The 26,692-nt window shown below is 46.2% G+C and overlaps 1 pseudogene; it reads left to right on the top strand.

Moving 5' to 3' along the window:
* Window positions 1–264: 264 nt before the first annotated feature.
* On the top strand, window positions 265–19,084 carry LOC135547032 (E3 ubiquitin-protein ligase MARCHF4-like; annotated as a pseudogene).
* Window positions 19,085–26,692: the final 7,608 nt, after the last annotated feature.

Genomic DNA, 26,692 nt, shown 5'->3' with positions numbered 1-26,692 from the left:
CAGCACGTTTAATTTGAATATTGTAGCGTCTGTTCTGTTATTTGTCGGCTATGCTGGACATACGGACCCTACATTGACAGGCATGACGATGTCTAGCTTCCTCCTTTTGTTATTCTGAGCAGATTGTTCTCCGGCTCTGCATCACTCCTTGCTGTGGTGACGTGCTGTGCTTGGGAGCTGTCCCAGGAATCATGGCACTGAAACTGCAGCGTGAGCACAAAATCAACAGCCAATGATCACACAGACAGACACCTAGAAGGAATGCATGCGCCTAACATTAGGACAGACCGAAAGCTGGGATTAAATATAGTTTATGGATACACACGCACCATTGTGTTCTTTGAGCATGGGAATTATGTGGTTACGAAAACGACGGTGATGTATTGAAAACTAACGACAGCTATGCTCCCTGGAAGCTTTGAACAGCACGCCAACGACAGACAGAGTTTCGCTTTGGATAGTTATCTATGAACAGATTTTTTGATTCACCATTTGTGATGAATGGCACATCTATGAGAAACCCATACAGATATTCTCAACCAGACATCAACAATGAACCAATGGGATGATGCCTGTCTCTTGGACCACTCTGGAAGATACTGTGGGAGTAGATTCATCTTTGGGGATGAAATTATGAAAGCCTGTTTTAACTATTTATTGATGTTCTAGCTGAAACAACCCGAATATCCAATGTGTTCAGATACTTGTTTGCGCCAATGGAATATGTTATTAATGGGATAGGTGCCAAGGCAGTTTGGACTTTTTTTAGGGGGTAACACTTCCTGTAAGTAGACATCACATTTTATTCAATGATTTGTAGAGGAGCTTTTCAGCCTCAGTGTCATCGCATGGTGCTGCTAATTCCTCAGTGATGCTGCGCGGTCCAGACATGCTGAAGAGCCGCTGCTGCGTCCTATTTGGTGACCTGAAGGTGCTGTTACTCCGGCCCCCGTCTCCGGTAACGGTATTGATCCCCATGACCGGACACGTACCGGACAGCCATGGGGTCCCTTCAGACGTCAGTGGACCGGACAACAACACGTTAACGGCCCATCAGGGTCCGGGGGACATACGGACTGCCCCGCCACCGGGGGGTGCCAGCGGGCCGGAGAGAGACAGACTGGCGGGGGGCTCAGGCTGGGTTGATGCGGCAGAGCCATCGGGGGTATTACACTGCAGCAGCTCCTCTGATAGCTGGGCTAAGGACAAGCTGGAACAGAGGTTCTCCTTGTGCAGTTATAGTGAGAGTGGCAGCCTCAGGACACCTGTCTGCAGGATCTGCTTCCAGGGATCTGAAACGGTGATATTGGATAGACTCTTAACACAACACTGGCTTTGTTTTGCTGTTATGATCTGAGTCCTCAGGTGGCATCACCCAAGAGCCACGGTAGGGTTGGTGTCAGAATCGTCAGCTGTCATGTGACTGAGGAGCTTGTCATCCCAGTAAAGGCTACTTATTCTAGAAGGTGTGACATTTTGTCTGAATTAATGGCCCTTAGACGTTCCTTTGAGTAATAATCCTACACCGCTCCAGTACCCTCAGAATGGTTCCCCTGCAACGCGCCTCCATCTGTAAGGCATACCTGGAGAGAGCCCAAATTAGTGGGTGGTCTGTGGTCTCTGGGTAAACAGGGGTCACCATACCAGTGATCTCTGGGCAGATAAACCCTCTGTCTCTCTGGTTGATTAATTAGAGACAAACTGAACTACCAAAACAGATTATAGACTGACATTGAGTGTGAACATAAAACATAGAAACAATTACATGCAGGAGAAATCAAATAATGTTTCCCACTCATTCACACACTGCCTGAAACTGTACAGGACACTGGGAAGTCGGGAACTGTACCTGGGACTATATTCTCCCATCTTTAGTCATGCTATTGTTTGTCTTGGAGACGATATTGATTAATATGTCTCACTACACTATTCAGGAGGAACATGAGAAACAATAATTTAAGGTTAAGAGAAATAATCCAACTCATCATGTAATGCAAACTGGAACCCTTGTTTTTCACATCTTCCAACAAGTTCCAACATCAGGCCGTCCTCTCACGCAGTTGTTCTGTTCTTAGCTGGAGTGCTGACTAGTTATCAGGTTGTCCTCTTAACTCACCCAGTTGTTCTGTTCTTAGCTGGAGTGCTGACTAGTTATCAGGTTGTCCTCTTAACTCACCCAGTTGTTCTGTTCTTAGCTGGAGTGCTGCTCATTATTGGCATTTTTCTCCTGCAGTCAAGTTACAGCACTTGACACAGCTGGGTTTGCATCCCAATGGCACCCTAATACCTTTATAGTGGACTACGTTTGACCAGGGCCGATAGGGAATAGGGTGCCGTTTGGGACCCTTAGTGTAAAGAATGAGAGTACCCAGTAGTTGAGAGGTGATGTGACATGAAGTGACCCTCTGGAATCCCTGGAGTTTAATAATAAATAATATGTTAAATTCACCCCCAACACTAGAAACCTTTTAAACTGTTAAAGCTTTGAAGTTTTTTTCTCAGACAGGAAATTGATATTCAACACAAGCCAGAGAGGAAGCACGCATAGAGAGGAGGGATTCTTCAAGGCCACACTTCACTTAGAGTGATTCACACGGAGCTTGTTTTATTCAGTAGTGTTCTCTCAGGGTCTGTCCTAAATGGCAGCCTATTCCCTGTATAGTGCACTACTTTTGTCCAGTGTCAAAAGTACAGTGTCTCTGTATTTCTCTGTATTTACTCTGTATTTACTCTCTACTCTGTATTTCCTCTCTGCTCTGTATTTCTCTGTACTTCTTCTGTATTTCCTCTCTACTCTGCATTTAATCTCTACTCTGTATTTCCTTCCTCTGTATTTTCTGTATTTCCTCTCTACTCTGTATTTCCTCTGTATTTCCTCTGTACTCTTTCCTCTGTATTTCCTCTCCACTCTGTATTTCCTCTCTACTCTGTATTTCCTCTCTGCTCTGTATTTCCTTTCTACTCTGTATTTCCTCTCTGCTCTGTATTTCCTCTCTACTCTGTATTTCCTCTCTGCTCTGTATTTCCTCTCTGCTCTGTATTTCCTCTCTGCTCTGTATTTCCTCTCTACTCTGTATTTCCTCTCTACTCTGTATTTCCTCTGTATTTCCTGTCTACTCTGTATTTGCTCTCTACTCTGTATTTCCTCTCTGCTCTGTATTTCCTCTCTGCTCTGTATTTCCTTTCTGCTCTGTATTTCCTCTGTATTTCCTTTCTGCTCTGTATTTCTTCTGTATTTCCTCTCTACTCTTTATTTCCTCTCTGCTCTGTATTTCCTCTCTACTCTGTATTTCCTATTCTGCTCTGTATTTCCTCTTTATTTCCTTTCTGCTCTGTATTTCTTCTGTATTTCCTCTCTACGCTGTATTGCCTCTCTGCTCTGTATTTCCTCTCTACTCTGTATTTCCTCTCTACTCTGTATTTCCTCTGTATTTCCTCTCTGCTCTGTATTTTCTCTGCTCTGTATTTCCTCTGTATTTCCTTTCTGCTCTGTATTTCCTCTGTATTTCCTTTCTGCTCTGTATTTCCTCTCTGCTCTGTATTTCCTCTGTATTTCTTTCTGCTCTGTATTTCCTCTGTATTTCCTTTCTGCTCTGTATTTCCTCTCTGCTCTGTATTTCTTTTCTACTCTGTATTTCCTCTCTCTGTATTTCCTCTGTATTTCCTCTCTACTCTGTATTTCCTCTCTACTCCGTATTTCCTCTGTATTTCCTCTCTGCTCTGTATTTCCTCTGTATTTCCTCTCTGCTCTGTATTTCCTCTGTATTTCCTTTCTGCTCTGTATTTCCTCTGTATTTCCTTTCTGCTCTGTATTTCCTCTCTGCTCTGTATTTCCTTTCTACTCTGTATTTCCTCTCTGCTCTGTATTTCCTCTGTATTTCTCTCTGTATTTCCTCTATTTTCTCTGCTCTGTATTTCCTCTGTATTTCCTTTCTGCTCTGTATTTCCTCTGTATTTCCTTTCTGCTCTGTATTTCCTCTCTGCTCTGTATTTCCTTTCTGCTCTGTATTTCCTCTCTGCTCTGTATTTCCTTTCTACTCTGTATTTCCTCTCTACTCTGTATTTCCTCTCTACTCTGTATTTCCTTTCTACTCTGTATTTCCTCTCTGCTCTGTATTTCCTTTCTACTCTGTATTTCCTCTCTGCTCTGTATTTCCTCTGTATTTCCTCTGTATTTCCTCTCTGCTCTGTATTTCCTCTCTGCTTTGTATTTCCTCTCTGCTCTATATTTCCTTTCTGCTCTGTATTTCCTCTCACTCTGTATTTCTCTGTATTTCCTCTCTGCTCTGTATTAAACATTTCCTCTCTGCTCTGTATTTCCTCTGTATTTCCTTTCTGCTCTGTATTTCCTCTGTATTTCCTTTCTGCTCTGTATTTCCTCTCTGCTCTGTATTTCCTTTCTACTCTGTATTTCCTCTCTGCTCTGTATTTCTTTCTACTTTTTTCCCTACATCTGAATATTTCCTCTGAACTCTGTAAACATACTCTGCAATAACACTCTCTGCTCTGTATTTCCTTTCTACTCTGTATTTCCTCTCTGCTCTGTATTTATATTTCCTATTTCCTCTCTGCTCTGTATTTCCTCTCTGCTTTGTATTTCCTCTCTGCTCTATATTTCCTTTCTGCTCTGTATTTCCTCTGTATTTCCTTTCTGCTCTGTATTTCCTCTGTATTTCCTCTCTGAAGTATTTCTCTCTGCTTTGTATTTCCTCTCTGCTCTATATTTCCTTTCTACTCTGTATTTCCTCTGTATTTCCTTTCTGCTCTTATTTCCTCTGTTTTCCTCTCTGCTCTGTGACTGAGATGCTGCTCCTGCTGTCATGACAAGCATCCTGTTTCTCTTCATCCAGTCCCTCTAAACAAAAAGGCTATGTAATCCTGTTCAACATACAACAACAGTAGTTTGGTTAAAGTTTTTTTTTTTTTTTCCCTACATTGTAGAATATTAGTGAACACATCAAACATATGCAATAACACATATGGAATCAAGTAACCAAAAAGTGTTAAACAAATCAAAATATATTTTATATTTAGCCACCCTTTGCCACCCTTTGCTTTGATGGCAGCTTTGCACACGCTAGCATTCTCTCAACCAGCTTCATGAAGTAGTCACCTGGAATGCAAATTAACAGGTGTGCCTTGTTAATTTGTGGAAGTTGCTTATTTTCTTTCCAAAAATCAGTTGTATTGTGACAAGGTAGGGGTGGTATACAGGAGACAGACCTATTTGGTTAAAGACGAGGACTGCCACAGGAAAGGAAGACCCAGAGTTTCCTCTGCTGCAGAGGATAATTTCATTAGAGTTGTCAGTCTCAGAAATTGCAGCCCAAATCAATCAATCAAATGTATTTATAAAGCCCTTTTTATATCAGCCGATGTCACAAAGTGTTGTACAGAAACCCAGCCTAAAACCCCAAACAGCAAGCAATGCAGGTGTAGAAGCACAGTGGCTAGGAAAAACTCCCTAGAAAGGCCAGAACCTAGGAAGAATCCTGATGTAAGAAGGGCTTTATAAATAAATGTGATTGAGAGAGAGAAAGAGAGAGAATCAGAGGGAGCATACATAAATTCACACAGGACAGACTGACCCTAGCCACCTGACACAAACTATTTCAGCATAAATACTGGAGGCTGAGACAGGGGGGGGTCGGGGGACACTGTGGCCTTGTCCGATGATACCCCCGGACAGGGCCAAACAGGCAGGATATAACCCCACCCACTTTGCCAAAGCACAGCCCCCAAACCACTAGAGGGATATCTTCAAACCACCAACTGACTACCCTGAGACAAGGCTGAGTATAGCCCACAAAGATCTCCCCCATGGCACGAACCTGAAGGGGCACCAACCCAGACAGGAAGATCACATCAGAGACTCAACCCACTCAAGTGACGCACCCATCTCCACATGTGTGGTTCCCACCATGAAGCATGTAGAAGGAAGTGTGATGGTGTGGGGGTGCTTTGCTTGTGACATTGTCTGTGATTTATTTAGAACTCAAGGCCCATTTAACCAGCATGGCTACCACAGCATTTTGCAGCGATACACCATCCCATCTGGTTAGCGCTTAGTGGGACAATCATTTGTTTTTCAACAGGACAATGACCCAACACACCTCCAGGCTGTGTAAGGGCTATTTGACCAAGAAGGAGAGTGATGGAGTGCTGCATTAGATGACCTGGCCTCCACAATCTCCCGACCTCAACCCAATTGAGATGGTTTGGGATGAGTCGTACTGTAGAGTGATAGAAAAGCATCCAAGTGCTCAGCATATGTGGGAACTCCTTCCAGACTGTTGCAAATGCAGGTGAAATTGGTTAAGAGAATGCCAAGAGTGTACAAAGCTGTCATCAAGGCAAAGGGTGGCTACATTGAAGAATCTGAAATATAAAATATATTGTGATTTGTTTAACAGTTTTTTTGGTAACTACATGATTCCATATGTGTTATTTCATAGTTTTGATGTCTTCACTATTATTCTACAATGTAGAAAATACTAAATAATAACGTTTTACTTTTGACTGGTACTGTATTATGCCAGTGAGGAATTATGGGCCTTTGATTTCAACTGCTGTGTAATGTAATGTGTCCCACAGGGGGAGCTGCTGAGCCCATGTCGCTGCAGTGGGTCGGTCCGCTGTATCCACCAGCCCTGCCTCATCAAGTGGATCAGTCAGAGAGGATGCTGGGCCTGTGAGCTCTGCTACTACAAGTACCAGGTCATCAGCATCAGCACCAAGAACCCGCTACAGGTGAGCTACCACGCCAGCAGTAAAATCTCTTTTAAAAACAAAATACACCCTATTGAACAGTGGGAATGTGACGAGACAGACACACAGGCACAGCCACATGCATACACACACACAGGTACAGTACAGACACATGCATATATACACACACACACACACACAGGTACAGACACACGCATACACACACACAGGTACAGTAGACACACGCATATATACACACACACACAGGTACAGTACAGACACACGCATATATACACACACACACAGGCACAGACACACGCATACACACGCACGTTGATCCTGTAGATAAGGGGTAGTAGAGTGGTGGCCTGAAGGCACACACTGAATCAAATCAAATGTATTTATAAAGCCCTTCGTACATCAGCTGATATCTCAAAGTGCTGTACAGAAACCCAGCCTAAAACCCCAAACAGCATGCAATGCAGATGTAGAAGCACGGTGGCTTGGAAAAACTCCCTAGATGTGTTGTGAAATCTGTTGTGAATGTATTGTAATGTTTTTAAAATTGTATAAACTGCATTAATTTTTGGGACCCCAGGAAGAGTAGCTGCTGCTTTGGCAGGAACTAATGGGGATCCATAATAAACCCCAGGAAAAGTAGCTGCTGCCTTGGCAGGAACTAATGGGGATCCATAATAAACCCCAGGAAGAGTAGCTGCTGCCTTGGCAGGAACTAATGGGGATCCATAATAAACCCAGGAAGAGTAGCTGCTGCCTTGGCAGGAACTAATGGGGATCCATAATCAACCCCAGGAAGCAGTAGATCTCATTTTCAAACAGACAATGATACATTTGTGGGTATCTCCGTCCCTCCCTCAGTGGCAGTCCATCTGCTGCCTTGACGGGATAAGAAGGTTCAGATAGCTGCAGCGGTTCTGGGGTCTATGTTCCTGGTGGCCAGTCTGTCCTGGCTGGGGTCCTCCTTCAGCCCCTAAACCCCAGCAGAGACATGACCTGCTTTTCCAGATCTGCTGCCTTGGATTCATGGACATCGTTTGGGTGAGGCTGAGCCCTATTCTAGTTTACAACCGTGGCCACTGACAGTCAATGTAATGGATGGCCTTGTTCATCAGATTATCTCACTCTGAAATCCCCTTACTGTATGTGAGTGGAATGCTATAGACACTGAGAGAATGAATGGCAGAAATTATGGGGATCAATTTGATAGATCTGTATAGTTTTGCCCCAGGATCGTGAGAAGCTTTGTCATTATATATTGATTTAGCTCATCTGGGCTTCAATCCTTTACTCCAGAGGTAGGCAACTCAGTTCCTTTCTTCATCTGTTTTAGAGAGTTTCTAGCCTTTAATCCTTTACTCCAGAGGTAGGCAACTCAGTTCCTTTCTTCAACTGTTTTAGGAGATCCTTTAATCCTTTACTCCAGAGGTAGGCAACTCAGTTCCTGGAAGTGCCTCAGGAACTGTAGGATTTTGTACCACTCGGGATAACACCAGAACAGCTAATTGATCAGATCAGGAATGACTACATTCAACACACCTGGTCTTCCTGGTCAGGTCAATCTACATGGTGGCTCCATAATGATCCTCCAGGACCAGGGTTGTCTACCCCTGATGTGGCAGGGTTATCTACCCCTGATGGGGATCCAGGGTTGTCAACCCCAGGAAGGGTTATCTACCCCTGCCTGGGACCAGGGTTGTCTACCCCTGATGGGACAGGGTTATCTACCCCAGGACCAGGGTTGTCTACCCCTGATGTGGGACCAGGGTTGTCTAATGATGTAGGACCAGGGTTGTCTACCCCTGATGAAGGACCAGGGTTGCTACCACTGATGTGGCAGGTTACTACCCCTGATGGGGACCAGGGTTATCTACCCCTGATGAGGACCAGGGTTGTCTACCCCCTGATGGAGGACCAGGGTTATCTACCCCTGATGTAGGACCAGGGTTGTCTACCCCTGAGGACCAGGGTTATCTACCCCTGATGTAGGACCAGGGTTGTCTACCCCTGATGGGGATCCAGGGTTAAACCCCTGATTAGGACCAGTTGTCTACCCCTGATGTGGGACCAGGGTTATCTACCCCTGATAGGAACACATTTGATGGAGGACCAGGGTTATCTACCCCTGATGTAGGACCAGGGTTGTCTCCCTGATGGAGGACCAGTCCATCTACCTGGCGATGATAGGAAGGTTGTCTACCCCTGATGTGGGACCAGGGTTATCTACCCCTGATGTAGGACCAGGGTTGTCTACCCCTGATGTGGGACCAGAGTTACCTACCCCTTGTGTAGGACCAGGGTTGTCTACCCCTGATGTGGGACCAGGGTTATCTACCCCTGATGTAGGAACCTGGTTGTCTACCCCTGATGGAGGACCAGGGTTATCTACCCCTGATGTAGGACCAGGGTTGTCACCCCTGATGTGGGACATGGGTTGTCCTTGATGTAAGACCAGGGTTGTCTACCCCTGATGTAGGACCAGGGTTGTCTACCCCTTGATGGACATTATCTACCCCTGATGTAGGACCAGGGTTGTCTACCCCTTGATAGGACCAGGTTATCTAACTAATGTGGCTCAGGGTGACAGTCAATGTAATGGATGGCAGGGTTGTCTTGTTCATCAGATTGTCTCCCTCTAGGAAGGTTTATCTTACTGATGTGAGTGGAATGGTTTAGACACTGATGAATGATGGCAGAAATTATGGGATCAATTTGATAGATCTGATGTGCCTACAGGTTATCGTGAGAATACCCCTGATCTAGGACCAGGGTTGTCTACATCTGATAGGACCAGGGTTGTCTACATCAGGACCATCTGGGTTGTCTACCCCTGATTACTCCAGAGGTAGGCAACTCAGTTCCTTTCTTCATCTGATTTAGGGTTATTCTAGCCTTTAATCCTTTACTCCTGATGTAGGACCAGTTTTTCTTCATCTGTTTTAGGAGAGTTATCTACCCCTGATGTAGGACCAGGGTTGTCTTTACCCCTGATGTAGGACTCAGGATTGTCTTCATCTGTTTTAGAGAGTTTCTAGCCTTTAACAGGGTTATCTACCCTGATGTAGGCAACTCAGTTTGTCTTCATCTGTTTTAGAGTTTCGACCCCTGATTAACCAGGGTTTTACCCCTGAGAGGAGGCAGGGTTGGCTACCACTGAGTAGGACCAAGGTTTCTACATCTGTTGGAGAGAGGGTTATCTACCCCTGATTAGGATCCTTTACTCCATGGAGGTAGGTTATCTCACCCCTGATGTGCCTCAGGAACTGATGTAGGAGGGTTTCTACCCCTGATGTAGGCATAACACCAGAACAGCTACCCCTGATGTAGGATCAGATCACCCCTGATGTGGGACTACATTCACCCACTGATCTGGTCTTCCTGATCTTCCTGGTTCTTCCTGGTCAGGTCAATTAACCCCTGATGGAGGTGGCTCCAGTTGCCTGTGATGTCCAGGACCAGGGTTGTCTACCCCTGATGGAGGACCAGGGTTATCTACCCCTGATGTGGGACCAGGGTTGTCTACCCCTGATGTGGGACCAGGGTTATCTACCCCTGATGTAGGACCAGGGTTATCTACCCCTGATGTGGGACCAGGGTTACCTACCCCTGATGTAGGACCAGGGTTGTCTACCCCTGATGTGGGAACAGGGTTATCTACCCCTGATGTAGGACCAGGGTTGTCTACCCCTGATGTAGGAACAGGGTTGTCTACCCCTGATGTGGGAACCAGGGTTGTCTACCCATGATGTAGGACCAGGGTTATCTACCCCTGATGTAGGACCAGGGTTATCTACCCCTGATGTAGGACCAGGGTTATCTACCCCTGATGTAGGACCAGGGTGTCTACCCCTGATGTCGGACCAGGGTTGGCTACACCTGATGTAGGACCAGGGTTGTCTACCCCTGATGGAGGACCAGGGTTATCTACCCCTGATGTAGGAACATGGTTGTCTACCCCTGATGGAGGACCAGGGTTATCTACCCCTGATGTAGGACCAGGGTTGTCTACCCCTGATGTGGGACCAGGGTTATCTACCCCTGATGTAGGACCAGGGTTGTCTACCCCTGATGGAGGACCAGGGTTATCTACCCCTGATGTAGGACCAGGGTTGTCTACCCCTGATGGGGAACAGGGTTATCTACCCCTGATGTAGGACCAGGGTTATCTACCCCTGATGTAGGACCAGGGTTATCTACCCCTGATGTAGGACCAGGGTTATCTACCCCTGATGTAGGAGCATGGTTGTTTACCCCTGATGGAGGACCAGGGTTATCTACCCCTGATGTAGGAACTGGTTGTCTACCCCTGATGGAGGACCAGGGTTATCTACCCCTGATGTAGGACCAGGGTTGTCTACCCCTGATGTGGGACCAGGGTTGTCTACCCCTTGATGTAAGACCAGGGTTGTCTACCCCTGATGTAGGACCAGGGTTGTCTACCCCTTGATGTAGGACCAGGGTTATCTACCCCTGATGTAGGACCAGGGTTGTCTACCCCTTGATGTAGGACCAGGGTTATCTACCCCTAATGTAGGACCAGGGTTATCTACCCCTAATGTAGGACCAGGGTTGTCTACCACTGATGTAGGACCAGGGTTGTCTACCCCTGATGTAGGACCAGGTTTATATACCCCTGATGTAGGACCAGGGTTTTCTACACCTGATGTTGGACCAGGGTTGTCTACACCTGATGTAGGACCAGGGTTATCTACCCCTGATGTAGGACCAGGGTTGTCTACATCTGATGTAGGACCAGGGTTGTCTACATCTGATGTAGGACCAGGGTTGTCTACCCCTGATGTAGGACCAGGGTTGTCTACCCCTGATGTAGGACCAGGGTTGTCTACCCCTGATGTAGGACCAGGGTTATCTACCCCTGATGTAGGACCAGGGTTGTGTAGCCCTGATGTAGGACCAGGGTTATCTACCCCTGATGTAGGACCAGGGTTGTCTACACATGATGTAGGACCAGGGTTATCTACCCCTGATGTAGGACCAGGGTTGTCTACCACTGATGTAGGACCAGGGTTATCTACCCCTGATGTAGGACCAGGGTTGTCTACCCCTGATGTAGGACCAGGGTTATCTACCCCTGATGTAGGACCAGGGTTGTCTACCCCTGATGTAGGACCAGGATTGTCTACCCCTGATGTAGGACCAGGGTTGTCTACCCCTGATATAGGACCAGGGTTATCTACCCCTGATGTAGGACCAGGGTTGTCTACCCCTGATGTGGGACCAGGGTTGTCTACCCCTGATGTAGGACCAGGGTTGTCTACCCCTGATGTAGTACCAGGGTTGTCAACCCCTGATGTAGGACCAGGGTTCTCTATTCCTGATGTAAGACCAGGGTTGTCTACCCTTGATGTAGGACCAGGGTTGTCTACCCCTGATGTAGGACCAGGGTTTTCTACCCCTGATGTAGGACCAGGATTGTCTACCCCTGATGTAGGACCAGGGTTATCTACCCCTGAAATAGGACCAGGGTTGTCTACCCCTGATGTACGACCAGGGTTGTCTACCCTTGATGTAGGACCAGGGTTGTCTACCCCTGATGTAGGACCAGGGTTGTCTACCCCTTGATGTAGGACCAGGGTTATCTACCCCTAATGTAGGACCAGGGTTATCTACCCCTAATGTAGGACCAGGGTTGTCTACCACTGATGTAGGACCAGGGTTGTCTACCCCTGATGTAGGACCAGGTTTATATACCCCTGATGTAGGACCAGGGTTTTCTACCCCTGATGTTGGACCAGGGTTGTCTACACCTGATGTAGGACCAGGGTTATCTACCCCTGATGTAGGACCAGGGTTGTCTACATCTGATGTAGGACCAGGGTTGTCTACATCTGATGTAGGACCAGGGTTGTCTACCCCTGATGTAGGACCAGGGTTGTCTACCCCTGATGTAGGATCAGGGTTGTCTACCCCTGATGTAGGACCAGGGTTATCTACCGCTGATGTAGGACCAGGGTTGTCTACCACTGATGTAGGACCAGGGTTATCTACCCCTGATGTAGGACCAGGGTTGTCTACCCCTGATGTAGGACCAGGGTTATCTACCCCTGATGTAGGACCAGGGTTGTCTACCCCTGATGTAGGACCAGGATTGTCTACCCCTGATGTAGGACCAGGGTTGTCTACCCCTGATATAGGACCAGGGTTATCTACCCCTGATGTAGGACCAGGGTTGTCTACCCCTGATGTGGGACCAGGGTTGTCTACCCCTGATGTAGGACCAGGGTTGTCTACCCCTGATGTAGTACCAGGGTTGTCAACCCCTGATGTAGGACCAGGGTTCTCTATTCCTGATGTAAGACCAGGGTTGTCTACCCTTGATGTAGGACCAGGGTTGTCTACCCCTGATGTAGGACCAGGGTTTTCTACCCCTGATGTAGGACCAGGATTGTCTACCCCTGATGTAGGACCAGGGTTATCTACCCCTGAAATAGGACCAGGGTTGTCTACCCCTGATGTACGACCAGGGTTGTCTACCCCTGATGTAGGACCAGGGTTGTCTACCCCTGATGTAGGACCAGGGTTTTCTACCCCTGATGTAGGACCAGGATTGTCTACCCCTGATGTAGGACCAGGGTTATCTACCCCTGATGTAGGACCAGGGTTGTCTACCCCTGATGTAGGACCAGGGTTGTCTACCCCTGAAATAGGACCAGGGTTGTCTACCCCTGATGTACGACCAGGGTTGTCTACCCCTGATGAAGGACCAGGGTTGTCTACCCCTGATGTAGGACCAGGGTTTTCTACCCCTGATGTAGGACCAGCGTTGTCTACACATGATGTAGGACCAGGGTTATCTACCCCTGAAGAAGGACCAGGGTTGTCTACATCTGATGTAGGACCAGGGTTGTCTACCCCTGATGTCGGACCAGGGTTGGCTACCCCTGATGTAGGACCAGGGTTCTCTACTCCTGATGTAGGACCAGGGTTGTCTACCCCTGATGTCGGACCAGGGTTGTCTACCCCTGATGTAGGACCAGGGTTGTCTACACATGATGTAGGACCAGGGTTATCTACCCCTGATGTAGGACCAGGGTTGTCTAACCCTGATGTAGGACCAGGGTTGTCTATCCCTGATGTAGGACCAGGGTTGTCTACACCTGATGAAGGACCAGGGTTGTCTACATCTGATGTAGGACAAGGGTTGTATACACCTGATGTAGGACAGGGTTGTCTACCCCTGATGTAGCACCAGGGTTATCTACCCCTGATGTAGGACCAGGGTTGTCTACCCCTGAAGAAGGACCAGGGTTATCTACCCCTGATGTAGGACCAGGGTTGTCTACATCTGATGTAGGACCAGGGTTGTCTAACCCTGATGTAGGACCAGGGTTGTCTACCCCTGATGTAGGACCAGGGTTGTCTACACCTGATGAAGGACCAGGGTTGTCTACATCTGATGTAGGACAAGGGTTGTCTACACCTGATGTAGGACAGGGTTGTCTACCCTTGATGTAGGACCAGGGTTATCTACCCCTGATGTAGGACCAGGGTTGTCTACACATGAAGTAGGACCAGGGTTATCTACCCCTGATGTAGGACCAGGGTTGTCTACCCCTGATGTAGGACCAGGGTTGTCTACCCCTGATGTAGGACCAGGGTTGTCTACCCCTGATGTAGGACCAGGGTTTTAGTAGTTTAGGAATTGTTAGTTAGATTACTTGTTGGTTATTACTGCATTGTCGGAACTAGAAGCACAAGCATTTCGCTACACTCGCATTAACATCTGCTAACCATGTGTATGTGACAAATAAAATTTGATTTGATTTGATTTGATTTGAACTCCTTTAGTTGTCTTGATAAATGTGGAGGTTCAACACCTTTAGTTGTCTTGATAGATGTGGAGGGTCAACTCCTTTAGTTGTCTTGATAGATGTGGAGGGTCAACACCTTTAGTTGTCTTGATAGATCTGGAGGGGGGAGGGTCAACTCCTTTAGTTGTCTTGAGAGATGTGGAGGGGGAGGGTCAACTCCTTTAGTTGTCTTGAGAGATGTGGAGGGGGAGGGTCAACTCCTTTAGTTGTCTTGAGAGATGTGGAGGGTCGACACCTTTAGTTGTTTTGATAGATGTGGAGGGTCAACTCCTTTAGTTGTCTTGATAGATGTGGAGGGTCGACACCTTTAGTTGTCTTGAGAGATGTGGAGGGTCAACTCCTTTAGTTGTCTTGATAGATGTGCAGGGGGGGTCGACACCTTTAGTTGTCTTGAGAGATGTGGAGGGTCACACCTTTAGTTGTCTTGAGAGATGTGGAGGGTCAACACCTTTAGTTGTCTTGATAGATGTGGAGGGGGAGGGTCAACTCCTTTAGTTGTCTTGAGAGATGTGGAGGGGGAGGGTCAACTCCTTTAGTTGTCTTGAGAGATGTGGAGGGCCGATACCTTTAGTTGTCTTGAGAGATGTGGAGGGGGAGGGTCAACTCCTTTAGTTGTCTTGAGAGATGTGGAGGGGGAGGGTCAACTCCTTTAGTTGTCTTGAAAGATGTGTGGGGGGGAGGGTCAACTCCTTTAGTTGTCTTGAGAGATGTGGAGGGTCGACACCTTTAGATGTCTTGATAGATGTGGAGGGTCAACACCTTTAGTAGTCTTGATAGATGTGGAGGGTCAACTCCTTTAGTTGTCTTGATAGATGTGGAGGGGGGAGGGTCAACTCCTTTAGTTGTCTTGATAGATGTGGGGGGGGGTCGACACCTTTAGTTGTCTTGATAGATGTGGAGGGGGGGAGGGTCAACTCCTTTAGTTGTCTTGAGAGATGTGGGGGGTGGGGGGTCGACCCTTTAGTCGTCTTGAGAAATGTGGGGGCGACACCTTTAGTTATCTTGATAGATGTGGGGTGGAGGGTCAACTCCTTTAGTTGTCTTGAGAGATGTGGGGGTTCGACTCATTTAGTTGTCTTGATAAATGTGGAGGTTCAACACCTTTAGTTGTCTTGATGGATGTGGAGGGTCAACTCCTTTAGTTGTCTTGATAGATGTGGAGGGTCAACACCTTTAGTTGTCTTGAGAGATGTGGAGGGGGGAGGGTCAACTCCTTTAGTTGTCTTGAGAGATGTGGAAGGGGGGAGGGTCAACTCCTTTAGTTGTCTTGAGAGATGTGGAGGGTCGACACCTTTAGTTGTTTTGATAGATGTGGAGGGTCAACTCCTTTAGTTGTCTTGAGAGATGTGGAGGGGGGAGGGTCAACTCCTTTAGTTGTCTTGAGAGATGTGGAGGGTCGACACCTTTAGTTGTTTTGATAGATGTGGAGGGTCAACTCCTTTAGTTGTCTTGATAGATGTGGAGGGTCGACACCTTTAGTTGTCTTGAGAGATGTGGAGGGTCAACTCCTTTAGTTGTCTTGATAGATGTGGGGGGGTCGACACCTTTAGTTGTCTTGAGAGATGTGGAGGGTCGACACCTTTAGTTGTCTTGAGAGATGTGGAGGGTCAACACCTTTATTTGTCTTGATAGATGTGGAGGGGGAGGGTCAACTCCTTTAGTTGTCTTGAGAGATGTGCAGGGGGAGAGGGTCAACTCCTTTAGTTGTCTTGATAGATGTGGAGGGTCAACACCTTTAGTTGTCTTGATAGATGTGGAGGGTCAACACCTTTAGTTGTCTTGATAGATGTGGAGACAGAGCTACTCCTCCCCATGCATCAACAACCAATTGACAGATACTCCCTCCCCATGCATCAACAACCAATCAGACAGAGCTGTCACTCCCCATGCATCAACAACCAATCAGACAGAGCTACTCACTCCCCATGCATCAACAACCAATCAGACAGAGCTACTCACTCCCCATGCATCAACAACCAATCAGACAGAGCTACTCCCTCCCCATGCATAAACAACCAATCAGACAGAGCTACTCCTCCCCATGCATCAACAACCAATCAGACAGAGCTACTCACTCCCCATGCATCAACAACCAATCAGACAGAGCTACTCACTCCCCATGCATCAACAACCAATCAGACAGAGCTACTCACTCCCCATGCATCAACAACCAATCAGACAGAGCTACTCCTCCCCATGCATCAACAACCAATCAGACAGATTTACTCCCTCCCATGCATCAACAACCAATCAGACAGAGCTACTCCTCCCCATGCATCAACAACCAATCAGACAGAGCTACTCCCTCCCCATGCGTCAACAACCAATCAGACAGAGCTACTCCCCTCCCCATGCATCAACAACCAATCAGACAGAGCTAATCCCTCCCCATGCGTCAACAACCAATCAGACAGAGCTACTCCCTCCCCATGCATCAACAACCAATCAGACAGAGCTATCCCTCCCCATGCATCAACAACCAATCAGACAGAGCTACTCCTCCCCATGCATCAACAACCAATCAGACAGAGCTACTCCTCCCCATGCATCAACAACCAATCAGACAGAGCTACTCCTCCCCATGCGTCAACAACCAATGTGGACAGAGCTACTCCTCCCCATGCGTCAACAACCAATCAGACAGAGCTACTCCCTCCCCATTGTCAACAACCAATCAGACAGAGCTACTCCTCCCCATGCATCAACAACCAATCAGACAGAGCTAATCCCTCTCCATGCGTCAACAACCAATCAGACAGAGCTAATCCCTCCCCATGCATCAACAACCAATCAGACAGAGCTAATCCCTCTCCATGTTGTCAACAACCAATCAGACAGAGCTAATCCCTCTCCATGCGTCAACAACCAATCAGACAGAGCTAATCCCTCCCCATGCATCAACATTCTGAGGACGCATCAATAATCACTTCTAACACCTGAGATGAGATATTATCGGGAACCCCTCTGTACGAAATTTTCAGATGTGGAAATCCCAGAACACAGATGTTGGCATGTCTCACTCACTGTCACAAACAGCGTATAGTATCATATTTATAATGTCTTATGGGAAGGTTTATGGATCATATCAGAGCCATTTACTTCAAATGTGTCTAGATGTATCTATGCAGTAGGACTCTTGCAGTAGGACTCTATGCAGTAGGACTCTATGCAGTAAGACTCTATGCAGTAAGACTTATGCAGTACGACTCTATGCAGTACGACTCTATGCAGTACGACTCTATGCAGTACGACTCTATGCAGTAAGACTCTATGCAGTAAGACTCTATGCAGTAGGACTCTATGCAGTAGGACTCTATGCAGTAGGACTCTATGCAGTAGGACTCTATGCAGTAAGACTCTATGCAGTAAGACTCTATGCAGTAGGACTCTATGCAGTAAGACTCTATGCAGGACTCTATGCAGTAAGACTCTATGCAGTAAGACTCTATGCAGTACGACTCTATGCAGTACGACTCTATGCAGTAGGACTCTATGCAGTAAGACTCTATGCAGTAAGACTCTATGCAGTAAGACTCTATGCAGTACGACTCTATGCAGTAGGACTCTATGCAGTAGGACTCTATGCAGTAGGACTCTATGCAGTAGGACTCTATGCAGTACGACTCTATGCAGTAGGACTCTATGCAGTAAGACTCTATGCAGTAGGACTCTATGCAGTAGGACTCTATGCAGTACGACTCTATGCAGTAGGACTCTATGCAGTAGGACTCTATGCAGTAGGACTATCTATGCAGTAGGACTCTATGCAGTACGACTCTATGCAGTAAGACTCTATGCAGTAAGACTCTATGCAGTACGACTCTATCTATGCAGTACGACTCTATGCAGTAGGACTCTATGCAGTACGACTCTATGCAGTAAGATCCTGACTGTGCTTCTGATCGTTTAATGCAAGATCATCTGACTAATATTCATATCTCTTATCTTCCCGCTGCAGCTCTAATCATCCATGAAGGACCTTCAGTGTTCCGTATCTTTAACCGGTGGCAGGCTGTCAACCAGCAGTGGAAGGTTCTCAACTACGACAAGACCACTGACAATGAGAACCTGAAGACAGCAGCCACAGTGCGGACGCTCTCTCAGCCTCAGTCTAGCCAGAGAAACCAGCCTGGGACAGGATTAGGACCCTCCTCTGCCACCTCCTCTCGGGCTGCTGCCACCACAGCACCGGACTTAGCTACAGCATCACCAGCCACAGGGATTGGGCTGGTCACACAGGGTTCCACTGAGCAGGCCAGGGGGACAGCTGGACCAGACCAACACTGTGCTGCCTACAATATCCTCCACCTTCTCAGCCACCTGAGGCAGCCAGAGGCCCACGGATACCCCAGCCACAGCACCCGGGAGCTGGTCATGAGAGTCACTACAGTCTGAGGCTCTGACTGAGGCCTTGTCAAGGAGAGATTTGACATTGAAATGGAAGGCCTTGGTCTAAAAGGACCAACAATGTTTAAAATGCACCGTTGATGACCTTAAAGACAGTGTGTGTGTGTGTGTGTGTGTGTGTGTGGGGGGGGGGTCATTCAAAAAAATGAAACATAAAAAACATGATCCCCTTGTGGAAACATCAGTGGGGGGTGTCTCTGTCTATAGTATAGCCCTTTTGTGTGGTAAAACTCATTCTGATTGGCTGAGCTCCCCGGTGGGTGGACCTATGCCCTCCCTGACCCACCCACTGCTGAGCCCCTGCCCAGTCATGTGAAATCCATAGATTAGGGACTAAAACATTTATTTAAATTGACTGATTTCCTGATATGAAGTGTAACTCAGTAAACTCTTTGAAATTGTTGCATATTAGCTTTCCTATTTTTGTTCAGTTTATTCGACTGGAGTGGATGAACACGTGTAGGTAGTCTACAAGAGACTACAGGAGACTCTACAGGAGACTCTACAGGAGACTCAATGAGACTCTACAGGAGACTACAGGAGACTCTACAGGAGACTCAATGAGACTCTACAGGAGACTACAGGAGACTCTACAGGAGACTCAATGAGACTCTACAGGAGACTACAGGAGACTCTACAGGAGACTCTACAGGAGACTCTACAGGAGACTCAATGAGACTCTACAGGAGACTCTACAGGAGACTCTACAGGAGACTCAATGAGACTCTACAGGAGACTACAGGAGACTCTACAGGGGACTCTACAGGAGACTACAGGAGACTCTACAGGAGACTCTACAGGAGACTACAGGAGACTCTACAGGAGACTCTACAGGAGACTCTACAGGAGACTACAGGAGACTCTACAGGAGACTCTACAGGAGACTCAATGAGACTCTACAGGAGACTACAGGAGACTCTACAGGAGACTACAGGAGACTCTACAGGAGACTACAGGAGACTCTACAGGAGACTCTACACGAGACTACAGGAGACTACGGGAGACTCTACATGAGACTAAAGGAGACTACAGGAGACTCTACAGGAGACTACAGGAGACTCTACAGGAGACTAAAGGAGACTCTACAGGAGACTAAAGGAGACTCTACAGGAGACTACAGGAGACTCTACACAAGACTACAGGAGACTCTACAGGAGAATACAGGAGACTACTGGAGACTAAAGGAGACTCTACAGGAGACTAAAGAAGACTCTACAGGAGACTCTACAGGAGACTCTACAGGAGACTACAGAAGACTCTACAGGAGACTCTACATGAGACTACAGAAGACTCTACAGGACTCTACAGGAGACTCTACATGAGACTACAGAAGACTCTACAGGACTCTACAGGAGACTCTACATGAGACTACAGAAGACTCTACAGGACTCTACAGGAGACTCTACATGAGACTACAGAAGACTCTACAGGACTCTACAGGAGACTCTACATGAGACTACAGAAGACTCTACAGGACTCTACAGGAGACTACAGAAGACTCTACAGGACTCTACAGGAGACTACAGAAGACTCTACAGGACTCTACAGAAGACTCTATATGAGACTCTACAGGAGACTACAGGAGACTACAGGAGACTCTACGGGAGACTTTTGAAGTATCTCCATCATATTAAAACGCTGTGACAGGTTGGTTGTGTTTATCACATAAATGCTAATACGTTTCATTTTAAAAGTTAAATGACACATATTTAGGCTATATTGAAGCGTTATTCAAATGACATTTTCACTGCAGTTTACAGTCTAGAGTATAATTGTACTCACTAGAAAACAATAATGCAATATGCATTGTATTGTGGTGCTGTAGGTGTTCGAATCGGTGCGACCTACACATTCATTAATTCAAAACCTATTTTTTAAGAGGCTAAAATCATGATTTGGTCCAACAGTATAGTACATTATCCTCATATAGTGAAAGTGTCTGCCTGCCTGGCCCCTGTACCTGTTTTGCTGCTGTGTCAATTGAGTCACTCTCTTTCTCTCCTTTCCTGGGGGAGAAAAATGCTGAAGATAGTGATCTGAGTTTACACTCAGTTGGTGAATCAGCCTATGACATTAGAGCACATAAAGATGAAGCCAAATTCATCTCTGTTGAACAAAAAAAAAACATCTGAACATTCGGGAGCCCAATTGTAACAGTAAAATACAACAATAACATAACAACCATCATGACAATCACTGGATTAGAATGCACAGGTTCTACATTCAAATATGAAAAAATGAAGCAACTTATTTCTCCAGCAACATCTCAGTAGTCGATTACACATTTTAATAAAGCACTTAATGACTTCATGAAATGAGTTATATTGCGCGATACCTCAAAAACAAATAACTTGGACCAAATCATAGGCTGGTGCCACTAACAAAAACTTAATAGGGTTACAAAAATGTTAGTCTGGAGTTACAAGGGGAATGTCCTCCATGTTAGTCTGGAGCTACAAGGGGAATGTCCTTCATGTTAGTCTGGAGTTACAAGGGGAATGTCCTCCATGTTAGTCTGGAGTTACAAGGTGAATGTCCTTCATGTTAGTCTGGAGTTACAAGGGGAATGTCCTCCATGTTAGTCTGGAGTTACAAGGGAAATGTCCTCTTAGTCTGGAGCTACAATGGGAATGTCCTCTTAGTCTGGAGCTACAAGGGGAATGTCCTCCATGTTAGTCTGGAGTTACAAGGGGAATGTCCTCCATGTTAGTCTGGAGCTACAAGGAGAATGTCCTTCATGTTAGTCTGGAGTTACAAGGGGAATGTCCTCCATGTTAGTCTGGAGTTACAAGGTGAATGTCCTTCATGTTAGTCTGGAGTTACAAGGGGAATGTCCTCCATGTTAGTCTGGAGTTACAAGGTGAATGTCCTTCATGTTAGTCTGGAGTTACAAGGGAATGTCCTCCATGTTAGTCTGGAGTTACAAGGGGAATGTCCTCCATGTTAGTCTGGAGTTACAATGGGAATGTCCTCTTAGTCTGGAGCTCTGAATGTCCTCTTAGTCTGGACAAGGGGAATGTCCTCCATGTTAGTCTGGAGTTACAAGGGGAATGTCCTCCATGTTAGTCTGGAGTTACAAGGGGAATGTCCTCCATGTTAGTCTGGAGTTACAAGGGGAATGTCCTCTTAGTCTGGAGCTACAAGGGAATGTCCTCCATGTTAGTCTGGAGTTACAAGGGGAATGTCCTCCATGTTAGTCTGGAGTTACAAGGGGAATGTCCTCTGTGTTAGTCTGGAGCTACAAGGGGAATGTCCTCTTAGTCTGGAGCTACAAGGGGAATGTCCTCTTAGTCTGGAGTTACAAGGGGAATGTCCTTCATGTTAGTCTGGAGTTACAAGGGAATGTCCTTCATGTTAGTCTGGAGTTACAAGGGGAATGTGCTCCATGTTAGTCTGGAGTTACAAGGTGAATGTCCTCTGTGTTAGTCTGGAGTTACAAGGGGAATGTCCTCCATGTTAGTCTGGAGTTACAAGGGGAATGTCCTCTTAGTCTGGAGTTACAAGGGGAATGTCCTCTTAGTCTGGAGCTACAAGGGGAATGTCCTCTGTGTTAGTCTGGAGTTACAAGGGGAATGTCCTCCATGTTAGTCTGGAGCTACAAGGTGAATGTCCTCCATGTTAGTCTGGAGTTACAAGGGGAATGTCCTTCATGTTAGTCTGGAGTTACAAGGGGAATGTCCTTCATGTTAGTCTGGAGCTACAAGGGGAATGTCCTTCATGTTAGTCTGGAGCTACAAGGGGAATGTCCTTCATGTTAGTCTGGAGTTACAAGGGGAATGTCCTTCATGTTAGTCTGGAGCTACAAGGGGAATGTCCTCTTAGTCTGGAGCTACAAGGGGAATGTCCTCTTAGTCTGGAGCTACAAGGGGAATGCCCTTCATGTTAGTCTGGAGTTACAAGGAGAATGTCCTCCATGTTAGTCTGGAGTTACAAGGAGAATGTCCTCCATGTTAGTCTGGAGTTACAAGGGGAATGTCCTCTTAGTCTGGAGTTACAAGGGGAATGTCCTCCATGTTAGTCTGGAGTTACAAGGGGAATGTCATCTGTGTTAGTTTGGAGCTACAAGGGAATGCCCTTCATGTTAGTCTGGAGTTACAAGGAGAATGTCCTCCATGTTAGTCTGGAGTTACAAGGGGAATGTCCTCCATGTTAGTCTGGAGTTACAAGGGGAATGTCCTCCATGTTAGTCTGGAGTTACAAGGGGAATGTCCTTCATGTTAGTCTGGAGTTACAAGGGGAATGTCCTCCATGTTAGTCTGGAGTTACAAGGGGAATGTCCTCCATGTTAGTCTGGAGTTACAAGGGGAATGTCCTTCATGTTAGTCTGGAGTTACAAGGGAATGTCCTTCATGTTAGTCTGGAGTTACAAGGGGAATGTCCTCCATGTTAGTCTGGAGTTACAAGGGGAATGTCCTCCATGTTAGTCTGGAGTTACAAGGGGAATGTCCTTCATGTTAGTCTGGAGTTACAAAGGGAATGTCCTCCATGTTAGTCTGGAGCTACAAGGGGAATGTCCTTCATGTTAGTCTGGAGTTACAAGGGAATGTCCTCCATGTTAGTATAGAGTCTAAAGAATTAAAGTCTTCCCGGGGCACTTGTCCGGCGCCACATTTTTTAAACGGAAACCCTGCTATTTAGGATAATAGTATTGTCATAAAATAAAAGTCGTACTTTTATATAATAATATTAAACAACTCACCAAGAAGTGTTTCCTTCAGTCTGATTACTATAATCTAATGAGTTGCAATGTCCCAGTAATGGGACGGCAGGTAGCCTAGTGGTTAGAGCGTTGGACTAGCAACCGAAGAGTTTTAAGATTGAATCCCTGAGCTGACAAGGTAAAAATCTGTTGTTCTGCTCCTGAACAAGGCTGTTAACCCACTGATCCGAGGCCGTCATTGTAAATGTTCTTGTTCCTAGTTAAATAAAGGTAAAATTAAAAAATGGTTCACCTGTCTTGGAGTACCTGATGGTCAAGTGCCAACCTGAATTTCAGCTGTTACTGTGATTGTTGTACACATTCCACAAGAAAAACAACAAGATGGCACTTATCAAACTGTATGAGGTTTGAAGAAGCAGGAAAACGTTTGTTGTTGGTCATAGACCACTGTTACTAGGGGTGATAAACTCATAGACCACTGTTACTAGGGGTGATAAACTCATAGACCACTGTTACTAGGGGTGAAAAACTCATAGACCACTGTTACTAGGGGTGAAAAACTCATAGACCACTGTTAGTAGGGGGTGATAAACTCATAGACCACTGTTACTAGGGGGCGATAAACTCATAGACCACTGTTACTAGGGGGCGGTAAACTCATAGACCACTGTTACTAGGGGCGGTAAACTCATAGACCACTGTTACTAGGGGCGATAAACTCATAGACCACTGTTACTAGGGGTGGTAAACTCATAGACCACTGTTACTAGGGGTGATAAACTCATAGACCACTGTTACTAGGGGCGATAAACTCATAGACCACTGTTACTAGGGGCGGTAAACTCATAGACCACTGTTACTAGGGGCGATAAACTCATAGACCACTGTTACTAGGGGGTGATAAACTCATAGACCACTGTTACTAGGGGTGATAAACTCATAGACCACCGTTACTAGGGGTGATAAACTCATAGACCACTGTTACGAGAGGTGATAAACTCATAGACCACTGTTACTAGGGGGTGATAAACTCTGAGACCACCGTTACTAGGGGTGATGAACTCATAGACCACTGTTATTCTACCCACAACCACTAGGGGGCAATAAACTCATAGACCACTGTTATTCTACCCACAACCACTAGGAGGCGATAAACTCATAGACCACTGTTACTCTACCCGCAAACACTAGGGGGCGATAAACTCATAGACCACTGTTACTAGGGGTGATAAACTCATAGACCACTTTTACGAGGGGAGATAAACTCATAGACCACTGTTACTCTACCCACAACCACTAGGGGTGATAAACTCATAGACCACTGTTACGAGGGGGCGATAAACTCATAGACCACTGTTACTAGGGGGGGATAAACTCATAGACCACTGTTACTCTACCCACAACCACTAGGGGCGATAAACTCATAGACCACTGTTACTAGGGGGTGATAAACTCATAGACCACTGTTACTAGGGGTGATACACTCATAGACCACTGTTACTAGGGGTGATAAACACATAGACCACTGTTACTAGGGGAGATAAACTCATAGACCACTGTTACTCTACCCACAACCACTAGGGGTGATAAACTCATAGACCACTGTTACTAGGGGAGATAAAATCATAGACCACTGTTACTCTACCCACAACCACTAGGGGTGATAAACTCATAGACCACTGTTACTCTACCCACAACCACTAGGGGCGATAAACTCATAGACCACTGTTACTAGGGGGCGATAAACTCATAGACCACTGTTACTAGGGGGCGATAAACTCAGACCACTGTTACTCTACCCACAACCACTAGGGGGCGATAAACTCATAGACCACTGTTACTAGGGGGTGATAAACTCATAGACCAATGTTACTAGGGGGCGATAAACTCATAGACCACTGTTACGAGGGGTGATAAACTCATAGACCACTGTTACTAGGGGTGATAAACTCATAGACCACCGTTACTAGGGGTGATAAACTCATAGACCACTGTTACGAGGGGTGATAAACTCATAGACCACTGTTACTAGGGGTGATAAACTCATAGACCACTGTTACTAGGGGGTGATAAACTCATAGACCACTGTTACTAGGGGGTGATAAACTCATAGACCAATGTTACTAGCGGGTGATAAACTCATAGACCACCGTTACTAGGGGTGATAAACTCATAGACCACTGTTACGAGGGGTGATAAACTCAAATCACTGACAGTGTCACCAGCAAAAGCTCCCCCACACCATCACACCTCCTCCGCCATGCTTCATGGTGGGAACCACACATTCTGAGATCATCGGCTCACCTGATCTGTGTCTCACGAAGACACGGCGGTTGGAATCAAAAATCTCACATTTGGACTCATCAGACCAAAGGGCAGATTTCCACCTGTCTAATGTCCATTGCTCAGGTTTCGTGGCCCAAGCAAGTCTCTTCTTCTTATTGGTGTCCTTTAGTAGTGGTTTCTTTGCAGCAATTCGACCATGAAGGCCTGATTCACGCAGTCTCCTCAACAGTTGATGTTGACATGTCTGTTACTTGAACTCTGTAAAGCAATTTATTTGGGCTGTAATCTTATTCTCTGCAGCAGAGGTAACTCTGGGTCTTCCTTTCCTGTGGCGGACCTCATGAGAGCGGGTTTCATCATAGCGATTGAGGGTTTTTACGACTGCACTTCAAGAACCTTCAAAGTTCTTGAAATTTTCCAGATTGACTGACCTTCATGTCTTAAAGTAATGATGGACTGTTGTTTCTCTTTGCTTATTTGAGCTGTTTGTGCCATAATATGGACATGGTCTATTACCAAATAGAGCTATATTTTGTATACCACCTTGTCACAACACAACTGATTGGTTTAAATGTATTAAGAAGGAAAAAAATTCCACAAATTAACTTTTAACAAGGCACACCTGTAAATTTAAATACATTCCAGGTGATTACCTCATCTAGCTGGTTGAGATAATGCCAAGAGTGAGCAAAGATGTCATCAAGGCAAAGGGTGGCTACTTTGAAGAATCTCAAGCGTAAAATATATTAAGATTTGTTTTCCATTTTTCGGCAAGAACATG

This window comes from Oncorhynchus masou, chromosome 10 (assembly GCF_036934945.1).
Source record: "Oncorhynchus masou masou isolate Uvic2021 chromosome 10, UVic_Omas_1.1, whole genome shotgun sequence".
NCBI lineage: Eukaryota > Metazoa > Chordata > Actinopteri > Salmoniformes > Salmonidae > Oncorhynchus > Oncorhynchus masou.
This window is presented reverse-complemented; position numbering and strand designations above follow the sequence as displayed.